This window comes from Lissotriton vulgaris, chromosome 5, assembly GCF_964263255.1.
Source record: "Lissotriton vulgaris chromosome 5, aLisVul1.2, whole genome shotgun sequence".
NCBI classification, from domain to species: domain Eukaryota; kingdom Metazoa; phylum Chordata; class Amphibia; order Caudata; family Salamandridae; genus Lissotriton; species Lissotriton vulgaris.
This window is the reverse complement of record NC_141693.1, coordinates 745068063-745088558: the sequence shown is the minus strand read 5'-3', so window position 1 is coordinate 745088558 and position 20496 is coordinate 745068063. Positions and strand designations below refer to the sequence as shown.

At 48.3% G+C, this 20496-nt stretch overlaps 1 protein-coding gene across 3 annotated transcripts in view; it reads right to left on the bottom strand.

Moving 5' to 3' along the window:
- The window catches only part of CAMK2N1 (calcium/calmodulin dependent protein kinase II inhibitor 1), a 151621-nt gene that overhangs the window by 4169 nt on the left and 126956 nt on the right, over positions 1-20496 (bottom strand). The gene's annotated exons all lie outside the window — the stretch shown is intronic.

Below are 20496 nucleotides of genomic sequence, written 5' to 3'. Positions count from 1 at the left end.
AAAAAACACTCATGCTCCATCTCCCTCAGAAAGAGGGAATCAGTCGAAGTCTCCAGGAGTAAACTCTCCCGGGTCCCACCGAGAAGATAAAAAAACATGGACACCCGTGGACTAAAAACCATGCCACCTCAAAGAAAAGAACCAGTAAGACCAGTGGTGGGCACCCCTTTTGAGAGATAGCTGTTGAGACTCCTTGGGAGTCAATGGGTGAGCTCCCCAAAAGAGAGATGTTTTGGACCATTTGGAATCAAGAGAACTATTGAGGGAAAATCCTGGGCCTTCAGCAACAGAGAATCGTTAGGGTCATAAGCAGTGCTAGAATTGGAGAAACTTGACTCAGTGAAACTGTAAATTGGGGGTCTAGCTGTGGCAACAAAAAGGGGGGTGGAGTCTGAAGGGACGGAGTCATGAAAAGCAGTCTGAAAATAAATGTATGCATATCATTTTTTTAATTCGGTCATAAAGAATTTGGCTGCCAGGAATAATGTGACAGTAATTCAGTTCTGGCTTATTTGAGTGCAAAAGGCTGAATCCTAGAATATAGTAATGGGTCGAGGCACCTTCTGCAGAGAGCTTGGTTTGCCCATTAAATCTTAGGGAATAATAATAATAATGATGGAAAAATATCTCTGGTGGTTAAAACAGTTGTGCGAGAGAACTCTGTTTTCTTTAATCACAGTTTTGACTCATACAGTAGCATAAAGGGTTAATGTGACTCCTGAAAGCATACCATGTAGCACACAAGTGACAGATGTTTGTGTTATGTACATAGGTAAGTGGGTAACTGCTTTTGGCATGGAAATCATTGTATTACATTGCAGTTCATAAACTGCAATCCTTTTAATATAGCACAGTGAGCTATGGACGCCATCAAGGTCATAGGCATGGATTTTGAATCTTATTGTGTTTTCTCCATCTGTTATTATAAGGCTGCTAGAAGGGTTTTCTTGGGTAGTAATAAAGTGTTATTAGTACAGACAATAGAAAGCCCTGCATTACGTTTTAATTCCTGACTTTATGTTTCTTCTAGCTATGTAATCTTAGCATATAATCCCTACCAGTAAAGACAATATGTGACTCCAACACCATGAAAAACTCTTTGTCTTATATAGCATCCTGTACATTGAGTTACACTCCTGTAAGATTGCTTGTCGATATAATGTGTGCGTGCAATGCAAAGCACTCTGACACCCTACAGTGGGATGAGTAGCGCTATCCAATTATTAAATAAAAAATATAAATAGTAAGTGCTATTTAAATTGGTATTGCTTTAAATAGTCATGCATACTGATACATCTCACATTCTTGCACTACATGCTTATCTCTTACATACAGGGATTGCACAAAGTCAAAACCTGCCTCCAAATTGTAGTTTCTCTTAGGTACATATGAAGTGATAACACGCAGTGAGTCTTTGTTTCCCCATTGCATTGGCTTCTAGGTATTATGCTACAGATAACTCCCAGCCAGCATTACACTAGAAAAAAGAGGACTGATAGCCCTTTAAATTAGCTTTTCTTTTGGATCCAGCTGGAAGAGAAAATAAAAAGGCCCCCTCACCGCCTGCCTGTTGCAGCTTTGAACAGAATGCAGACAGCTGGACCTGCTGAATTGTGCCCCGGTGTTTGCAAATTACACTGGGACCAATTCAGCATATTTCACTGGGGCCAGGCGGATCTCAACTCCAGTTCAGTAATACCTGCCAGATCCGGGATCCATTTTGTAACCCCTTCATTCCTGTACGGGTGATTAGAAGTCAAATGCCATAGTTCCCCCAAGAAAGCAGCAAACAAGAAATTCTAGGAGGTAAGACCTGTATGCCAGCCAAGACACCCACTAGACTCCTTTAGGAATAATTTTCCTCCTCCCTGTTGAGAGAAGTATTGAGGCTCAAAGGGTGTCTATTTCTATTCGCCCCAAAGGAGAGAGAGTGATTGATTGAAACCCTACAGGAGTCTATTCTGTACGCACACAAGGAAAGAACCATTGAGACCCTATAAAAGTTCATTACTGTGATCCTTAAGGAGCGAGTTTGTGTGGCCATGTAGGGATCAATTTCAGAGTCTCTCCAAAGAAAACCATTGAGACTCTCTAAAAGACCATTAACCTACCCACGCCCCAAAATAAGAGCCAAGTAGACCCAGGAGGAGTTAGCTCCCAACGGTTCCTCTGCAAGGAGAGTCAGTAGGACACTTTGGTAGAACTCATTTAAGTTCTTGTAAAAGACAACCACAGAAATACACAGGGAGCCAGCTCCTGTGAGATCTTTTGACCCTGTGAAGGGAAGCAGTAATGTCTCCGGGCCTTAACCTTTGTGTGTCCCCCTTGAGAAATGGACCACAAGAGCCTTTAGCATTTAGTGTTCCTACTTCTGTGGGTACCACCTAGAAGCTATACAGCAAGAGCTTTCAGGAGTTAACTCTAATGTGTTACACATGAAAGCACGTTTTCATACAGTGCTTAATTTGTAAAAATAAATAAATAAAAAAGACATTTTGTTGGCCGCAAATTGTTCTTGGCAGTCCAGGTCTGGTACTGCTGAATACTGGGGTGTTGAATACCCAGTCTTCCTAGTTTTAATTTCGCCTTAATGTCTCTTTCTTTCACAGCTACATTTCAAGTCTCGTTATCTCATTTTTTGTTGGTTCTTTGTTATACCTGCTTTCTCTCTATTTCACTGTTTTCCAATTTTTTCCCCTGCCTGTCTTTATATATCACTTGCTCTGAGTCAAATTTGATAATGAACATTGGGGGCCCCATTAGGATGGCGGGCGGATCGCCCCCGCCAGGCCAGCGGCAGCCACCGCCGGCCCGACTAGGGCGATCCGCCCCGCGATCCTTGCTGCAAAGACCCCCGCCATATTACCATGGCTGGGGTGTCCGCGGGGGACGGAAAGACTGACCGCCGCTTTTCCGCCCGGTCGACAAGTCGACCGGGTGGAAAAGGGATCAATATGGTGGGGGTGTCTGTTAGACACCACCAGCCATATTAAGATGTGGGTGGTAACATGCCTTTCCGTGGCGGCATTGCTGCCACGGAAAGGCATGCATGGATTTCTTGTGGGGGCTCGTTGTGGGCCCCCAGGCTCTCTGGGGAGTGGGGGTGCACATGGGGGGCACCTATAATGTACAACGTGGCAGGCACCGTGCGGTGCCTGTCACGTTGTGCATTTAAATGCACAACATGAATTTTTAGCATTGTTGTGGGCGGTGCTTTCAGCACTGCCCGCCACAATGTTAAAAATGCGGGATGGCCCGCCAGTGTGGTGGGCGCATCCTAATGGGATGTGCAGGACAGCCGCTAGCATTGCGGGCGGTCCCATTTCCCACTGGTATGGTGGGCGGACAAAGTCCGCCCGCCATACTAATGTGCCCCTAAGTCTTAGTCCCCAAAAATGACTTCCAGCGCCAAACACCTGAAACCATCAGAACAAAATAAGTACTGTATATGACTCTCTAAGAGCAAATTCTAATGTTTTTTCTATAAAAAAATAAGGAAGGTCTCTTGAAGGTGGTGTCTAGGAGATAAACCTGTGTTTTGTGAGCAGAGAAAAACGGGATTTCCGAGGAGTTAACTCACACATAAAGGTGAGCAGAGTCTTAAGAAGAAAAGCATAAGCAGCTTTTGTGGGTTAATTCCAGCGTGTCTCAATTAAAATTTGGAATCAAGAGCTTCTAGGCGTAATCGGCTCTGTTTCTCTACCTTAGGAAAAGCATTAAGAGCCTCTCAGTTATAACTCCTGTTGTTTTTTGTTGAGAGGAACAACAATTCAAGATTTCATAGCAGCCGCGGCCCTTGAAGGTAAGAGCGATTCATCGGTGGTGCCGGTGCTGGGGAGGGAAAATTAGGGAAAATTAAATAAATAATTAATTTTCCCTCAATGTCGTCTGTCAAAATTCCCCCGCCCCCTAGCCCACCACCACACCACTCTTACCTGCACGGCCAGTCGGCCACTGCTGTTTTATAGATTAATGTTTGTGGCTTTCCTCCTGGAAAGAACTCCTGAGACACAACTGGATTCATCTCTTGTGGGTTCCATTACCAGGAAACCAATGAAATCCTTTGTTAGCCAGTACCTGGGTGCCCCATTGGTGTCACTATCATTTTAAGTATTGTGTTTGTGCACAAGAAGTTTCACCCAAGTGCACGTTTGGGATTTCACTGCAGACTGAGGTTTTCACCGGAGTTCCGTATTAGGTATTGCCAGAGTACATTTAGTCAATTTACATAAGGAGACATTGTGTATCTAGAAGCAAGCTGGGCTGATCATGTGCTGAGAGCATGGGTCAGTATGAGCGCATTTCCACAAATTATGTGCATGTTCTGAGACAGAATAAAATGCTGAGATATGCAAAGAAGTTGGAATAAATCAGTGAGTTTAGATGGCAATATGAAAGGGTAGAGTGGTGTGTCGACCAAATTTCACCTGAGAGGTAACAATGACAGTGGTTCTACCAAGCTAGACTTAATTATAAAAGTCAGAATGGGGTTCTGTCTGTCCTACTGAGGACAGGGGACTCAGGGCACCTTTGGGATGCATTTGCGCACTATATGACCTCTGAGATGAACCATAGGTTGACCCTGGGATAACAGAGCACCAGGTATTCACCAGGATTCCGTGAGTTTCCATGGATGGTATTAACTGAAGACAGGCTGGCTATGGTGACGAGATAGCCGACTACTGCAGAGAAAATAAAGTCAATTTATTTGTTCTCCTTTGGAAGGGAGCATGGCATTAAGCCACATAAAAGATTTAAGCAGCCAAAACTAAGCCTCTTCACATTGAATTTGGGTAATACCTCGTGTGGATAAAGAATTCAAGTTGGGGCACTCAAGTTATAACAAAAAGGCATTTAACACAATCGCACTCTTTGAAAGCAAAACAGCAAAATGTGAACAATAAGGTTTGCCAAAAATATGACTAATAATCAATATACAGTTTCGTTGAATTGATCAGCTTTCCAACTCTGTGCTCACAGTGAGAAAACGCTGAATTGCATACCCTCTTTTTTTCTCTGATTTAAATAAGGTGATGAGCGCGTAATAGACCCTGGTCTTCTGGCCCACCAGAGATATTCCAAAGGGGATCGACAAGCAATCCGAAGTTGGGTATCAGTGAAGATATTCAAAGACAATATGCTAACACAAGATGCAGTGCCTCACCGAACAGAATCACGGAAATCTAGAAAAAGTAACTGTGCCCGGTAAACCCTAGGTTTAGAGTGTGAGTGAAATGTCTACCCTAGGTCTCCAACAGGGGACAAGCCTGGATGAGAAGATACACATCCAAAGAAGGGAACACTTTAAAAAGTAGATAGATACAGTTCTCTAAGTGGGTCAGAGCCTGGCCGGACTGAGTACTGGAAAAGCATAAACTGGACATTGGGTTAGGGCCTTTGGGGCCCTGTATTTCTTTCCTTAGCTAGCAGAAAACGTTAAATTTTCCTGCCTGTCATAAGCCAGAGGTGCAAAGCAATGTGTCACCAGAAATCCCCTTTTTGATATGGGAAAAAGTAGCCAGCAGCGTCCCCCCCTCTTTTTCCCAACATAAAAAGTGTCTACCAGGCTGAGAAAAAGTCAGCCAGTCAGACAATCATCTCCCCAGCCTTTTCCCAACATAAAAAGTGTCTGCCAGGCTGAGCAAAAGCCAGCCTGTCAGACTCTCTTCTTGTTCAGGTCAAGCAGCCAGGCACCTGCGCATTTAGCCTGGCTGCCTGAGCTGAAAGTTTCCAGGCTGAACATGTCACAACCATGTGGGAATGACCTCCTCTGCCCGAAAAGTGCCTGAAGGACCTCCCCCTCCTGACGTGGGGGAGCATCACTAATAGCCTCAGACCTGGGCGCTTCACTTTTAAGCCCAGGGGTTCCAAGTCAGTGGCATAATGAAACTTGAGCCCCCCCCCACTCCCTCCCCCTGCAAAGTACATGGAGGGAGGCCCCCCAGCTCTGGACCCGGTCAGGAGCTCTGAGACCAGGGGGCCGCCGCCTATGTACATTGCTGGATGTGGCCACCAGGAGCTTGCCCCACCCCCTGCATCACAGGGGCTATTGTTATGCTACTGGGTTGAGTGTCTATCACTGACACCTCGTCACAGAGTGGAGTGGGGTGAGCAAGTCTCGCACGAAGCTCTGCCGCATAGGGGGTCGCTCTTTCAGACTATTGGGAGCAAAACTTTGGAACTCCCTTCCCCTCCACATCCGCTGCCTCGACAACCTGTCCGCTTTTTGCAAAGCAATAAAAACTCACCTCTTCCCAACTCTATAAGCCTCTTCTCCCCCCCCCCCCCCAGTAGGTTGTGCTATGGTTCTTAGCGCCGGCACGCCCCGTTGCTGGGGCAGCTGTCGCGCTCAACAAACCTATAACATAACATAACATAACATCTCACTCTGTGACGAGTCACGGATTGTCACCTCTGCTCATTGGCTGGAGGAGGCAGCAGTCTCAACACTCCTGGAACCTCTGAGGCTTCCCTCCTGCCACCCGTGACCTACACTGGTAAGTTGTATGTTTTTTATTGATTGGTGCATGTATGTGTGTATGTTTATGTATGTACGTGTATTTGAGAGCTTGTGCTGTGAATGGGTGTGTGTGTGTGTGTGTGCATGTCAATACATGGGTGTGGGTGAGTGTGGATGTCAATGCATGAGTGTGAGTGAGTGTGGATGTGTGTCGGTGGCCTGCCCGACTAACCCATGCTCAAATTAACAGCCACCACTGGAAGTAACATGGTGTATATTTAATTTAACCATTGGTGTCCAGGGGCCTATGATGCAGCTTTATTCTGATTAAATAACAAATTATCTCCAAGTTGTCAAGCATAGGTTTCTGTGTCACATGTATTACACTACACCCTTAGGAATATAAGCCACATCTACAGTGGAGGTTTGGAGGTTTTCCAGGGTATACTTGATAGGCTATGCCGCCTTTTTAGTTACCCCCTTCCCACCACCTCCTTTTGTTAAAAGTTAGGCCGCAAACGTCAACATTATCGGCGCCATCTTGCCCTTTTTTTTAGCCCATTCGTGCGCGTAAGCGGCAGCCATTTTGAGCACCATGGCCTCTCTGCCCCTCGCTGATAGCCAGCGCGTCTCTCTCTCTCTCACCTAACCTCGCAGGCATCCCCCGCACGCTGACAACCCCCCGCTCTCACATGCCTTGGGTCATAAACCCCTCTTCAGCGCAGCTCTGCCTCGGAATCCCATCCTGTTCCCAGCGCGACACCTCCTTTCATTCCTTTCATGGTCCCGGGTCCTTTGATACAACCCCCTTTTCCTGTGCGCCCGTTTGTCTTCCTCGTTCCCAGGCCGCCACCTGGCCCTGCGGATACTGTTTATTGCCCCCCGTACAGTAGGAAGCTTCCCCCATCAAAGGACCCTCGAGTTGATCAAAGCCCCCACCCTATGAGATCCGATCAACCCCACACATTCCGTGAATCGGCGGAATGTCCAGCTGCGCGATAATCATCACCTGTTGTAACCGGGGTGGGGACTTCAACTGTAAATGTGTGTGGGAACGGGCCTGAAGGGGAGATTCCGAGGATGTCTTTCCGTACATCAAAGGGTTGACAGAGATGTGTTTCATGCAATAAAGTAATAAACTTGTGTATAAGAGGCCAGGCCTCAGAGATGCGGTTAGAGCACCTCGAGAAGATACCCTGTTGTCTGATTTGACGTGTTCTGCTCCGTCGGAATAAAACTTCTGTTTCCTGCCTTCCAGTCTCCAGCGCCTGCCTCTTTGTTTGGTAACTTGAGTGGGTATAGAGGCCGTTAACGCCGGGCAACTCTGAAAAAGGTCTTCTGCCAGTACCTTTTTCCACAATTGGCGTCCCAAACGTGGGGCCCATCAGCGACTCGTGGATCCAGTGGGAGAGGTCCTGACGACAGAGTGAACGACTGCAACGATCGGGAGTGCACCTGTCCGATAGACCCTCGTCTGACAGCCGATCATCCGAACTTCACTGGTTCCGAACAGACCTCTCTCGAGTGATCTACGGTCCTGACTGGGAACCATCAGGAGTGCCGCGAGGATCACGAAGAATAGAGGACGATCGGTCGCTGGATTCGGAAGACAAGAAACTGTCCATGCGGTCCGGGTAAGGTCGTGTAAACACGACGAATTGCGAAATGATTGTTTGATTGTTTGGAAAATACTAGTATTACTCTTTGTTGATTTGTTTGGAGATTCGCTGTCTGCAAACGGAGAAACAACAGGCTCTCTCTTTGCAAGCAGTGAAGGATAGGTAACGCAGACTTTTGTCCCCATTGTAATCCGTCGTGCCTATCTTTCTCCCCCACTGATTGATTGTTTGCCCGAACTACTGTTCGTGGATTGTTCTCTGGAGATTGTTTCTCCCCCACTGATTGATTGTTTGCCCGAACTACTGTTCGTGGATTGTTCTCTGGAGATTCTCTGTCTGCAAACAGGGAAGAACAGGTTCTCTCTTTGCAGGTAGTGAAAGGGTAGGTAACGCAGACTTTTGTCCCCGTTGTAACCCGTCGTGCCTACTTATTCTCCCCATTGATTGTTTGATTGACCATACATTGACTGTTCGATATTGGTTCTTGAGGTATTCACCGCCTGCAAACAACGTAGAATAGAAATATTCTGTCTAGTCTTTGCACGCAGTGATAAGATAGGTAGTGCTGACTTTTGTCCCTATTGTAATCCGTCATGCCTGTCTTCTCCCCACTGATTGGTAGCCTGTTTAGCCCGGACCGCTTATTAGAGATGAACCATCCGGCTCCACTGGAAGGCACCCCTAATAAGGACATGTTCATGAAGCATGGACTGATCGCTATAGCTTATAGCAAGCTGTGGCATAAATATACGAAAAAGGATCGAGAAAGTCAGTGGCCACTGATAGGATCCTTCGATGAGGATAAAATAAGCGCGCTAGAAACAGCCCTTGGTAAAAACAAGACAACGCCCACTATGCTTGATAGTCTCGGCATGTGGCGCAAAGAAACCGAACAACGTAAAAAGAGAACTGAGAGTAGGTTGGGAAAAGAGCTGCGAAAAGCAGCCCACCTAGCTGCTAAGAAACTAGAAGAAGAGATTAAGGAAAGAGAGGAAGCCAACCAGAAACCAGAGATAGAAACATCAAACCAGTGTCCGGTTAGAACGCCCTCCACGCTCTACCCTGAATTACCCTCGAAACAGCGAGCCAACGATGATCTGCTGTTAGGTCCTCCGATCATCTACATGCCCCCTCCGTACGCCCCTTCCCAACCCTTAGCACAGCACCCACCACCCCTAAGCACAAACAAGAGTAGCACCAGAGCTTTGGCCCCCATGGCCTCTGTGCCGGCCGAACTCCTTGTATTAGATACTACACAAACGACAACGTTAGGTGACCCTGAGACCCGAAAGGTTGGTTCTGCAAGAACAAGCAGATTAAGCAAAGATGAGCGAGCAGGGATTGACAAGATAGCAAGGACACTGGTAGAAAGAAAGGAAGATGAAGAGTACATCACGGATATGTTTAACTCGTATACAGGGAGTCACAGACGACATTTTACCGTACGACTGTGTTATCACGTCTTGAACGCATACGAGGACCGATATCGAGACAAAGGTCCCGAGAGCCTAACGACTCTGTACCGAAAGGTCGATATTCGGGGATGAGGGCGAGTGTGATGTGACGGACCTCCTTATGCGTACGCTTGAGGTTTTCCGCCACGTCACTGAACAAGAATCGGGAACTAAAACCACGACATCCGTAGCGACCGAACCACAAACTGAGCAATCTAACGCCATGATGCCGATACGAGAGGCTGCCCCTTACTGGGTTCCTCCACGAGGTGAAGGGACTAACGATGATGCAAACCACAAAGATGCAAAAGGAAGGGTAGTGTACAACTGGGTCTACCAGCCATGGGACCGGCAAGAGATTCTGACATTCCGGAAATCTCTGCCTGACCTACGTAAAAACCCCACTGCCTTCTATACTGAATTAGGTACGGCCCTAGGTTCAACGATCATGACCCTGGCTGATATCGATTTGTTTTTCGGGTTATGTCTACCAGCTGATGTGTGGAAGCAAAACCGGAAAGTCGACCACCTTGAGCTGTTTGGACATACCTGGTCACAACTCAATGGCATTGATAAACAACGAGAACCTGGGCAAAAGCCTTTGAAATCCATTTTAGACCTCCCAGATAAAATCGTACAGAAATTAAAAACCCTGATTCCAGAAAAGAAAGTGGACTGGTCGATAGTAACGACCTGTCGCCACAAAAACCCCAGGAGGATGTATCCGACTACTTCTCCCGGTTTGAAACGGTGTTCTCCGATTACAGCGGCCAGGACATGACCACTGCAACCGACCACCATCTGTTTTTCCAAAATTACGTTAAAGGTTTGTCACCAGAGGTCTCCCAGAAACTGCAGGCCAGCGAGAGTAGTTGGGCTGCCTCCAAACCTGCGGCTATCCTCCAGATGGCCCAATATTATGAACATCAGAAAAATGAAAACGATAGAGCATCAGAGAAAAAGAAGAAAGACTTGAAAGAGAGGGTGATGATTGCACAACTGCAAGGGGTGACTATAGGACGAGACCAATACAAGGGAAACTATCAGACGAACGTCCCTAAGACTGCACCTCCCATGGACCGCACTTCGACTCCCCACATTGGACGTACGGACATTAAAGAAGACCAGTGTGCTTTCTGTAAAGGAACCGGCCATTGGAAATCCCAATGCCCGGTTCTTTTGGAAATAATCAGAAATAAAGACCCCAAGGACATAGCAAGTGGACCGAGAAATAGGGGACAGCTGCGAGGGCCCCCAAATGACACGACTAACGACAGATCAAGCAGACCAAACACATTTGATCGACCCAGACAGAACCAGTGCCAGCAATCTGACTACGATGACGCCCACGACTTTGCATAGGACTGCCAAGGGCAAGGGAGGGATCCAGTCGAGCTCTATGTTGACCAGCAAGGCCCTTATGTCACTGCTAAGGTCTTGGGTACAAAGTCTCCATTTCTGGTAGACACTGGCGCAACACGTAGTGCGTTATCTAAACGACTGATTCCAAGGGCCCCCGTTTCTGGCTCACTTATAACATCGACAGGTTTCGATGGAACGCCCTCCACTAACCCTTTGTCCGCTCCGATCCTCTTCGACTTAGAAAACAACACCACTGACACCACGTTTTTGCTTTCCTCCAATAGCCCTGACGCCATTATGGGACTTGACTTATTGAAACACTTCCGAGCGGCAATCAGATGTTCTCAAGACGGAGTTCGAGTTTTCCTTTACGACAACCCCGTTCTGCTTAGACATTGCCCTCCCCGACGCATGTTTTCCATCACTGACGCTGACACATCCCTGCTTGACACTCTGCCTCCGTATCTGTGGTCCAAGACGGATTCGGACGTAGGGCGCATGATGATCGACCCAGTACACATTACTGTCCGACCAGACGCGATACTCCCAAAACTTCCACAATATCGGATATCGCCCGAAGGCGAGAAGGCATTGGTAAAGATCATTCAGTCACTGATAGACGCAGGAGTGGTAGAGGAAGTGGTTAGCAACGTTTGCAACAGTCCTATCTTGCCCATCATCAAGAAACAAGGAGAGGGAGATGAGAAAGCATACCGCTTTATCATTGACCTTCGAGAGATCAACAAAGTGGTGGTACCCCAGTACCCCGTGGTCTCAGACATCACCACCATCCTGACTTTGATTCCTTCTACTGCCACCACCTTCACTGTCATTGACCTCAAAAATGCATTATTTTCTATCCCCATCCACCCAGACAGCCGATATCTCTTCGGCTTCACCCTAAAAGCCCACTCATATAGGTTCTGCCGAGCACCCCAGGGCTACACAGAAAGCCCTAGCATCTACAGCCAGGCCCTCAAGAGACAGCTGGATCAAGTCCAGTTACCCGATGGAGTGGTGTTAGTACAATACGTCAATGACATCCTTTTGGCGGCCGACACCACTCCACTAGCAGTCACAGCCACCATTCAACTCCTGCGCTTCCTTGCGGAAAATGGCCACAAGGTCTCCAAAAAGAAGTTGCAATTCTGCCAACCCCAGGTCACTTACTTAGGCCACCTCCTGTCCAAAGACGGAAGGAAACTCACTCCCGACCGGATCCAAACCATTCTTGAAACCCCCATCCCCAAGACTCAGAAACAGGTTCGCTCCCTACTAGGCCTCACCTCCTTCTGCCGACAGTGGTTACCAAACTTTAGCCTCATTGTGAAACCGCTGCTTTCTCTGCTAGCTAAAGATGTCCCCTTCCCACTCCCTTGGACCCCTGAGTGCCAAACCTCCTTCACGGAACTACGAGATGCCCTTTGTTCGGCCCCTGTCCTAGGTACCCCCGATTACACAAAGCCCTTCTCCCTCTACACTCACGAAAGGGAGGGGTGCGCTTTATCTGTCCTAACCCAGTCCATTGGCCCAAAGCAACGACCGTGCGCTTACTTCTCTGCCACTCTTGACCCTGTAGCCAGAGCCTTACCTGCCTGCCTTCGAGCTGTAGCTGCCGCTGCTATCTCTATCCGACAGAGTGAGGGGATCGTGCTCTCGAATTCCCTCACGGTACTAGTACCCCATGCAGTTGACACCCTCCTGAACCAAACCAAGACGCAACACCTGACGAGTGCACGACTGACTGGATACGAGCTGACTTTGCTTGCACCCCATATCACCCTGAAAAGATGCACCACACTGAACCCGGCAACTTTGTTACCCTTACCAGAGAACGATCCCGATGCATCCCCTGTGCATGACTGTGTGACTCTTACGGACGAACAGACTAGAAGTAGGGTTGACCTCAGAGACACGGCTTTTCCTGACCCTGACGGAGAGCTGTGGGTGGACGGTTCTTGCATCAAACTCCCCGATGGCACCACTTCAGCTGCCTATGCAGTCACCACGGCTCGAACTGTAGTCGAGACAGCCCGCATCACGCAACGATCTGCCCAGGCAGCGGAACTGATTGCCCTGACACGAGCCTGCATCCTAGCAGCAGGAACCACAGCGAACATTTACACCGACAGCCAGTACGCCTTCGGGGTGGTTCACCATTTTGGGCTCCTTTGGAGGGAAAGGGGATTCTTGACCTCACACGGCACCCCCATTTTGCACGGAGATCTAGTTTCCGCCCTGATCGACGCTGTCCTTCTCCCCAAAAGGCTTGCGGTCATCAAATGCCAGGCACACAAGAAAGTGACAGACATTATTGGACAAGGAAATGCACTAGCCGACATCACTGCTCGAACGACAGCTGAAAATAGGACGACAACACGTATGTACGTGACCAGGTCACAAGCAGAAAAATGGACAGACGCTAGGGACACTATTAGAGACATTCAAATGGCTAGCACACAACACGAATTGACTGAATGGACACGGGTGGGATTAAAGGACGACGAAGGCTGCTGGCGGACAAAAGACACAAACAAATGGTTGCTACCTGACTCATACCTGATTCCCATACTGACTATGGCACACTCCCCTGCCCACATAGGATCAGCCCCCATGATTGAACTTGTCTCCAGAGTTTGGCACAATGATAAAATCACAGACTCCGCCAAACGTCTGGTCCAACAATGCTTGATATGCCTGCAACACAACCCCGGGAAAGGAACTGTAGTACCCCGGGGAGGGTTTGGGGTCCCAAATCACCCATTTGAAGTCCTGCAGAAGGACTACATCCAGCTAGACAGATGCCAAGGCCTGAAATATGTACTTGTTGTGGTATGCGCATTTAGCAAATGGGTGGAAGCATACCCAACCCGTGACAACACTGCTATGGCCACTGCAAAAGTACTGTTAAAGGAATTTTTCCCTCGTTACAGCCTTTGTCGAATTTTATGGAGCGACAATGGCCCCCACTTCATAGCCAAAGTCATCCAGCTCATCTTAAAGGGGCTGGGCATCAAACAGAAGTTCCACGCAGTCTTCCACCCCCAGTCTGCTGGACTTGTTGAGCGACACAATGCCACACTAAAGCTTAAACTGGCCAAGATAGTGGCTACCACGGGTCTGAAATGGCCAGACGCCCTCCCACTGGCATTGCTATCGATGCGTTCCACCCCCACCAAACATCACTTGACACCTTACGAGGTTGTTTTCGGTCGACCCATGAGTGTCTGGTCTGCACCGAAACCAACTTCCATTCATGACGTCCCGGACGTCCTAATGTCTGATTATCTGTATAAATTGACTGAAACTCTGTCTGTCATTCATCAGCAGGTGCAGCAGGCCATCCCCGATGCTTCCAGGGGTCCGGGTCACGCCATCCAACCTGGGGATTATGTGCTGATCCGAAACTTTCAGCGGTCGAAGAGTTTGGAACCCCGGTGGACGGGCCCCTGGCAAGTGTTGATCACCACCCGGACGGCTCTTCGAGTGGAGGGGAAACGGCACTGGCTGCACGCACACCACTGTAAGAAGGTCTCCTCGACCTTGGCCACAACAGAAAGCATCGACAACCAAGAAGAGCTCCTGAACAAGGACCGACCGTCACTAACCTGCTATCCTGATACCGAAGCACTTGAACTTTCAAAATTCTCTGATCCCACTGTGCCATCCAGAGAAGGGTATTTCCTGCGTCGAAAGGAGGGAGCTTTGGCTAAGTAAACCACGGACTAAGTTAAATCTCAGAACGGTGACCTAAACACCACCAAGGGTCACCCGGAGAGAAGCTAAACGAAGTCTGTGGTTCTGCCCGCTACCGAGCACCTTGAAGATGATGGAAGCGCCAGATAAGAAGATGATGGAAGCGCCAAATAAGAAGATGATGGAAGCAACAGGAAATACCCACTACAGAAACCCAAGAACAGACAGACTCCACAGCTCAAAGACAATTGCACTCTTCATCACAATCCTTTTCTGCTTTCTCCTCATGACCACGCTCTGGATCGTGGAAGAAAATGCACCTGCTCACGAAACATTCCTGACCACTGCTCAGCCTACCACCATGAAGGAACATTATCTGATTTCGCTCTCTCCTCAACTCAGAGAGAGGCGAAAGGAGTTTTGGAATAACTCCTTTGTGCAGTTGCTGCACCAGCACAATCTTGCCACCAACGCCACCAACTGTTGGATCTGTGGGTTGCTACCCCACGCCACTGGACACTCGATACCTTTCATCCCTTCACCCTTCTCAGTTCACGGCTCCTGCCTTGCTTGGCTGATCCTCCTGCAAGAAAGCTATAAAGACAATGCCACCTCCAGCAAAACCATGACGCACTTCTATCATGGGGTCTGGCGAAACAAAACAAAGACACACTTCTGCCCGCAGACCTCCAACGACTCAATCCACATGGACATCCCTGCTAAAGAACGAATTGAAATGCAGGTGTTCAACAATCCAACCAGATCCACCTTCTCCTACCTGCGGAAACGAACGGCTGCCACTCTGACTGTGGCCCTGTCAGTCATCAACGTCACAGGCCACATGTGCATAGAAGGGCTTGGGACACAGCTGGTAGGCCGCAGCGCCTGCCGTTTCACCAGAACTTTGGACTCCACCGATCCGCCTTCCTTTGTATCCTCTCCAAATATGTATTTCGTTTGTGGCACAAAGGCTTACACCTGGCTCCCCAAAGGCTGGGGGGGCACTTGTTTCATCTCCTTCATCCTTCCTCCGACTTATGTGGCTCCAGCGAATCATCATAGACAAAAACGAGCCAAGGACATTGAACAAACCGACTCAACAGGAGCACAGTTCCTCGATGCCATGAAGGGACTTGTTCCGCTCTGGGGCCCGATGGCAAACAGCCGTGCCATCCGACATCTGACTCAGGCAGTTGAGACAACAATGAACATCACAGCTGGTATCCTTGCTAACAACACTGCCGAGCTTCAAGCGGTCCGCTTGGTGGCACTCCAGAACCGCCTTGTCCTAGATGTGGTTCTTGCGGACCGTGGTGGAGCCTGCCGCATTATTGGGTCCAGCTGGTGTACATACATACCGGACAATTCACCCTCAGTGTACAAAGCCATCGAACATCTCCACAGACTCTCTTCAGAAGTCCACCAGGAACAGGAAGAATGGTCGCTTGGTGGTTGGTTCTGGAACACCGTTAAGAACTGGGGCTGGAGACTGTTTACCATTATCCTGATTCCTGTAGTTGTAATATGCGGTCTATGCCTAGGAATTCAATGTCTGCCACCTTTGTGTTCCTTATGTATGAATTGTATTTGCCCTAAGACTGTGGACTTTGGAAATGAACGCATGGGAGCATTATATGATGTCGAGGTTAGGAATTTGATGAAGATTGACATTGAGTAGGCAAGTTGGCTAGATATGTTGAAAAGGGAGGACTGTTAAAAGTTAGGCCGCAAACATCAACATTATCGGCGCCATCTTGCCCTTTTTTTGAGCCCATTCGTGCGCATAAGCGGCAGCCATTTTGAGCACCATGGCCTCTCTGCCCCTCGCTGATAGCCAGCGCGTCTCTCTCTCTCTCTCCTAACCTCGCAGGCATCCCCCGCACGCTGACAACCCCCCGCTCTCACATGCCTTGGGTCATAAACCCCTCTTCAGCGCAGCTCTGCCTCGGAATCCCATCCTGTTCCCAGCGCGACACCTCCCTTCATTCCTTTCATGGTCCCGGGTCCTTTGATACAACCCCCTTTTCCTGTGCGCCCGTTTGTCTTCCTCGTTCCCAGGCCGCCACCTGGCCCTGCGGATACTGTTTATTGCCCCCCCGTACAGTAGGAAGCTTCCCCCATCAAAGGACCCTCGAGTTGATCAAAGCCCCCACCCTATGAGATCCGATCAACCCCACACATTCCGTGAATCGGCGGAATGTCCAGCTGCGCGATAATCATCACCTGTTGTAACCGGGGTGGGGACTTCAACTGTAAATGTGTGTGGGAACGGGCCTGAAGGGGAGATTCCGAGGATGTCTTTCCGTACATCAAAGGGTTGACAGAGATGTGTTTCATGCAATAAAGTAATAAACTCGTATATAAGAGGCCAGGCCTCAGAGATGCGGTTAGAGCACCTCGAGAAGATACCCTGTTGTCTGATTTGACGTGTTCTGCTCCGTCGGAATAAAACTTCTGTTTCCTGCCTTCCAGTCTCCAGCACCTGCCTCTTTGTTTGGTAACTTGAGTGGGTATAGAGGCGGTTAACGCCGGGCAACTCTGAAAAAGGTCTTCTGCCCGTACCTTTTTCCACACTTTCCTCTAACATAAAGTACTTGGTAGAACAGATTAATCTATAGAGCAGATAGGCCTGAGGATTCCTGATAGCAAAGGAGAACCGACAATGTATAGTAAAGTGAAACTAAGGAGAGGAGCACCGCTATTATCTATAATGACCAATGCATGTCAAAACTGGAGGGATGGAGCAGGAGAAATTCTCACAGACATGTCTGGGCAATGAAACTCACAAAGTAATGAAACCAAGGCCTAGAGTGAACCATTAGCCATCAGACTCATAGTAATTTGCTCAACGTGAGCACTGTATTAAACTTTCTTCATCTTTAATACACTGCAGACCCAGACGCTTTATCCAAGCCCAAACACACGTCTGAATTTCATTAATTCAAGCAGATTAGCCCCAACTATTCTTGCCTCATCGCGGACGTCAATTAGGGGAAGGCAACTTTACTCCTTGCTACCATGGGCACTGCCCTGGCCACGCAAGTGTCAGCTGAATTCAGCAGCAAGAACACAAAATAATCAGGGCTCTAGAAACCCCTATTTTCTTCTGCCGTTCTCATTGCTTGACCTTCTCCAAGGATTTAAATTACAATTAGGAGTCTGCTGAGGGGCCAAGAACGGGTCAACCTGTGATGTGATACATGGCCAAGAGGTGCAAGATGGGCTATATATTACTATATTGATGTCAACAATATCAACCTACGAAAATATTCGATCAACTATACCGCCTATCACTATCGGCCATATGTATCAACACATTTTCCCATAGACACAGAATGAGTAAAACTCTTTGATACATCTGGCCCTAAATCATCAAGGTAAGTATAGAAAGGTAAGTGTACTTTTTCTTAACTCCACACCTGCCAACCTTCAGAATACAGCGTTAGTGGACAGTATGAATATGATATTTTTGTCTTGTGATATATCACATGCACTATGGAGACTCTCCTCCTGAGTGATGTAACATTCGCTACCATTTTCATGACTTTAGTCTATGTCCATGGGTCACACCCAGACTGTTGGTAACTCCCATTACATAATAGACCCATAAAAACACCTTAGAAAGGTGATAAAGAAGTGGGGTGCACTAGGAGAACTCAGACCTACTAGAAAACACTTCTTGTACAAGAAAGGAGTGTTACAATGATGCTCTCCAAGCCCTCAAAGCGTGCCGAGATCACAAATCAATATGGGACGACTCTTGGAGCAATACATTTGACTTCTATTAAATTCTACTAGCTTCTCAGTAGGAGGGGTTGGAAATTGGTGTTCAAAACAGGAACAGTGAAATGATACATCCCAAAAAACATGGAAAAAGGGACTACTCTATAACTCGAAGTAGCACACAATCAACATGGCACATCAAGAGGCGAGAACATCCAAAAGACTGGACTTGAAGGTGAAAGACTTGTCATTCTAGCAGTGGTGAGTGCAAGTTTTGGTCCACAGACGAGAGGTGAAGAAAACAAGGGGCAATATATCAGTTGAAACAGGAGACCTTTGAAACCTGTGGACTTAACAGCAGCCTCGAAGACTAGAGACTGGTGAACATTGAAGGCTGTAGGGTTTAGGCGCACGCCATAAATTTCAAAGAGCGAATGACCAGGAATGGCACCAAGAGGTCTGATGGCAGGATTTCCACAACATGGGAAAAAATGCAAAAATATGGTCAAATTATGCCTTTGTGAGCACAGTCTTCACATACTTTTGTTGCAAAGACATAGGTGGTTAACGGACACTCATAAAAAAAATCAGCACTTTCATTGTGTTTTAAGGACGACTCATCCAATACGCCAAGAATAACCATTGTTATATCAGGATCAGCATTATGCATGGTTGGGCCCAGGAATGGTAAGGATTCTTATATGTCAACAATGGCAACATTTCTACCTGAAAAGGCCATCAGCACAGAAAGGATGCTAAATATACAAGGAATGATCCACATTATGCCAGGTCCAGCATCAGGTATGGGCTGGACTAGATGATGTGATGAATGTTCACAGCCACATGCCATAACTCTCTGCCTTGTCCTTCATTGGAAGGTAGGTGGACAAAATAGGATTCTTGTACTTGTGGAATCTCATGATGCCTTTCTGGGGCAGTATTATAGATAGTGCCCCGGGGGCACAACGGGCGTTTGCGCCAGCTTTGCGCACCCCCGGGGGCCCTTTGGTATTATAGATCGGAAGCAGCCGCTTGTGCACCCGTTTCTATAACACCACTAGCACTGGTGCATTTAATGCGCCAGCGTTATCAACAGAAGGTGTTCCCTAATTTGCATAGGAGCGTGCCCTATGCAAATGAGGGAATTCCTTTGACTCTGCCTGCGCCATATTACAGGCGCGGGCACAGAGGCGAAGAATCCCTCAGGAGGCCCACTGACAGAGGGCCATTTAAAAGGTGGTGCACTGTCAGTGCGCCTACTGACAGCTGTGTAAATGTAAATGTATAGGCATTTATATAGCGCACTACTTACCCGGAGGGTCCCAAGGCGCTTCGACCGCTGCGAAACCCTTCCTGGCTTCCCTGAGAGATGGTCCCTTAATGGGTATCTCCAGGGTGAGACCAGGCATCCCCGGCGGTCTGGTGGGGCCGTTACTGAAGATGAGGCAAGCTAATGCCCAGAGTTGCTGAGTGTGATCGCTGATCAGAGTGGGCACCGAGGCGAGAGAATTATTGAGTCCGCTGACCCTGGTCCAGAAACCTGCCGCGCCGGGAATCGAACCCTGGTCCCGGGCCGTCCTCTGCTCTCGGGTCTGCCGCCTCTAACCAGTGAGCCACACTACTTCACTGCCTCTGCAGGGGGTAAAGGGGGTCTCATGGAACCCCCCAGACATCATCTTGCAGGCGGGTGCATTCACTGACTGCACGCGCCTGCAAGGGGATCTCTAAACCCCTTTGAAAGTGCAGACGGGTGCCACCTGCACTGTGAAAACACGGAGCAGCTGCTCTGTGTTTTTACATGAATGCGCTGCCCCAGGGCAGCGTGAGTTTGCGGCTGCCCTGGAGGCAGCGCAGACACCATAATGAGGCGCAAACAGTGATAATGTGTAATACGGCCCCTGGTGGTGGGAGCTTTAGGTATGGGTATAGTGTAGAGCAGCTGTAACTTTCTGTCTGTGCCTCTTTATCGGATGTCAGCCTGTGTGGGGTGAGCTCTGCTCCTTTACTGCATCTCTACGGAAACTTCCAATAGCCACTTCCTATTAGTTTAACTAGTGTCCATGTGGTCCCTGACTCTGTACACACAGTTGGAAGCCATGGGACTCGGCCCACACTGCATTTCTCAAAGCTACTTTCCCTGGCCAATCAGATCTTCTTCCCATCTATTATCCCAGGCCACTTG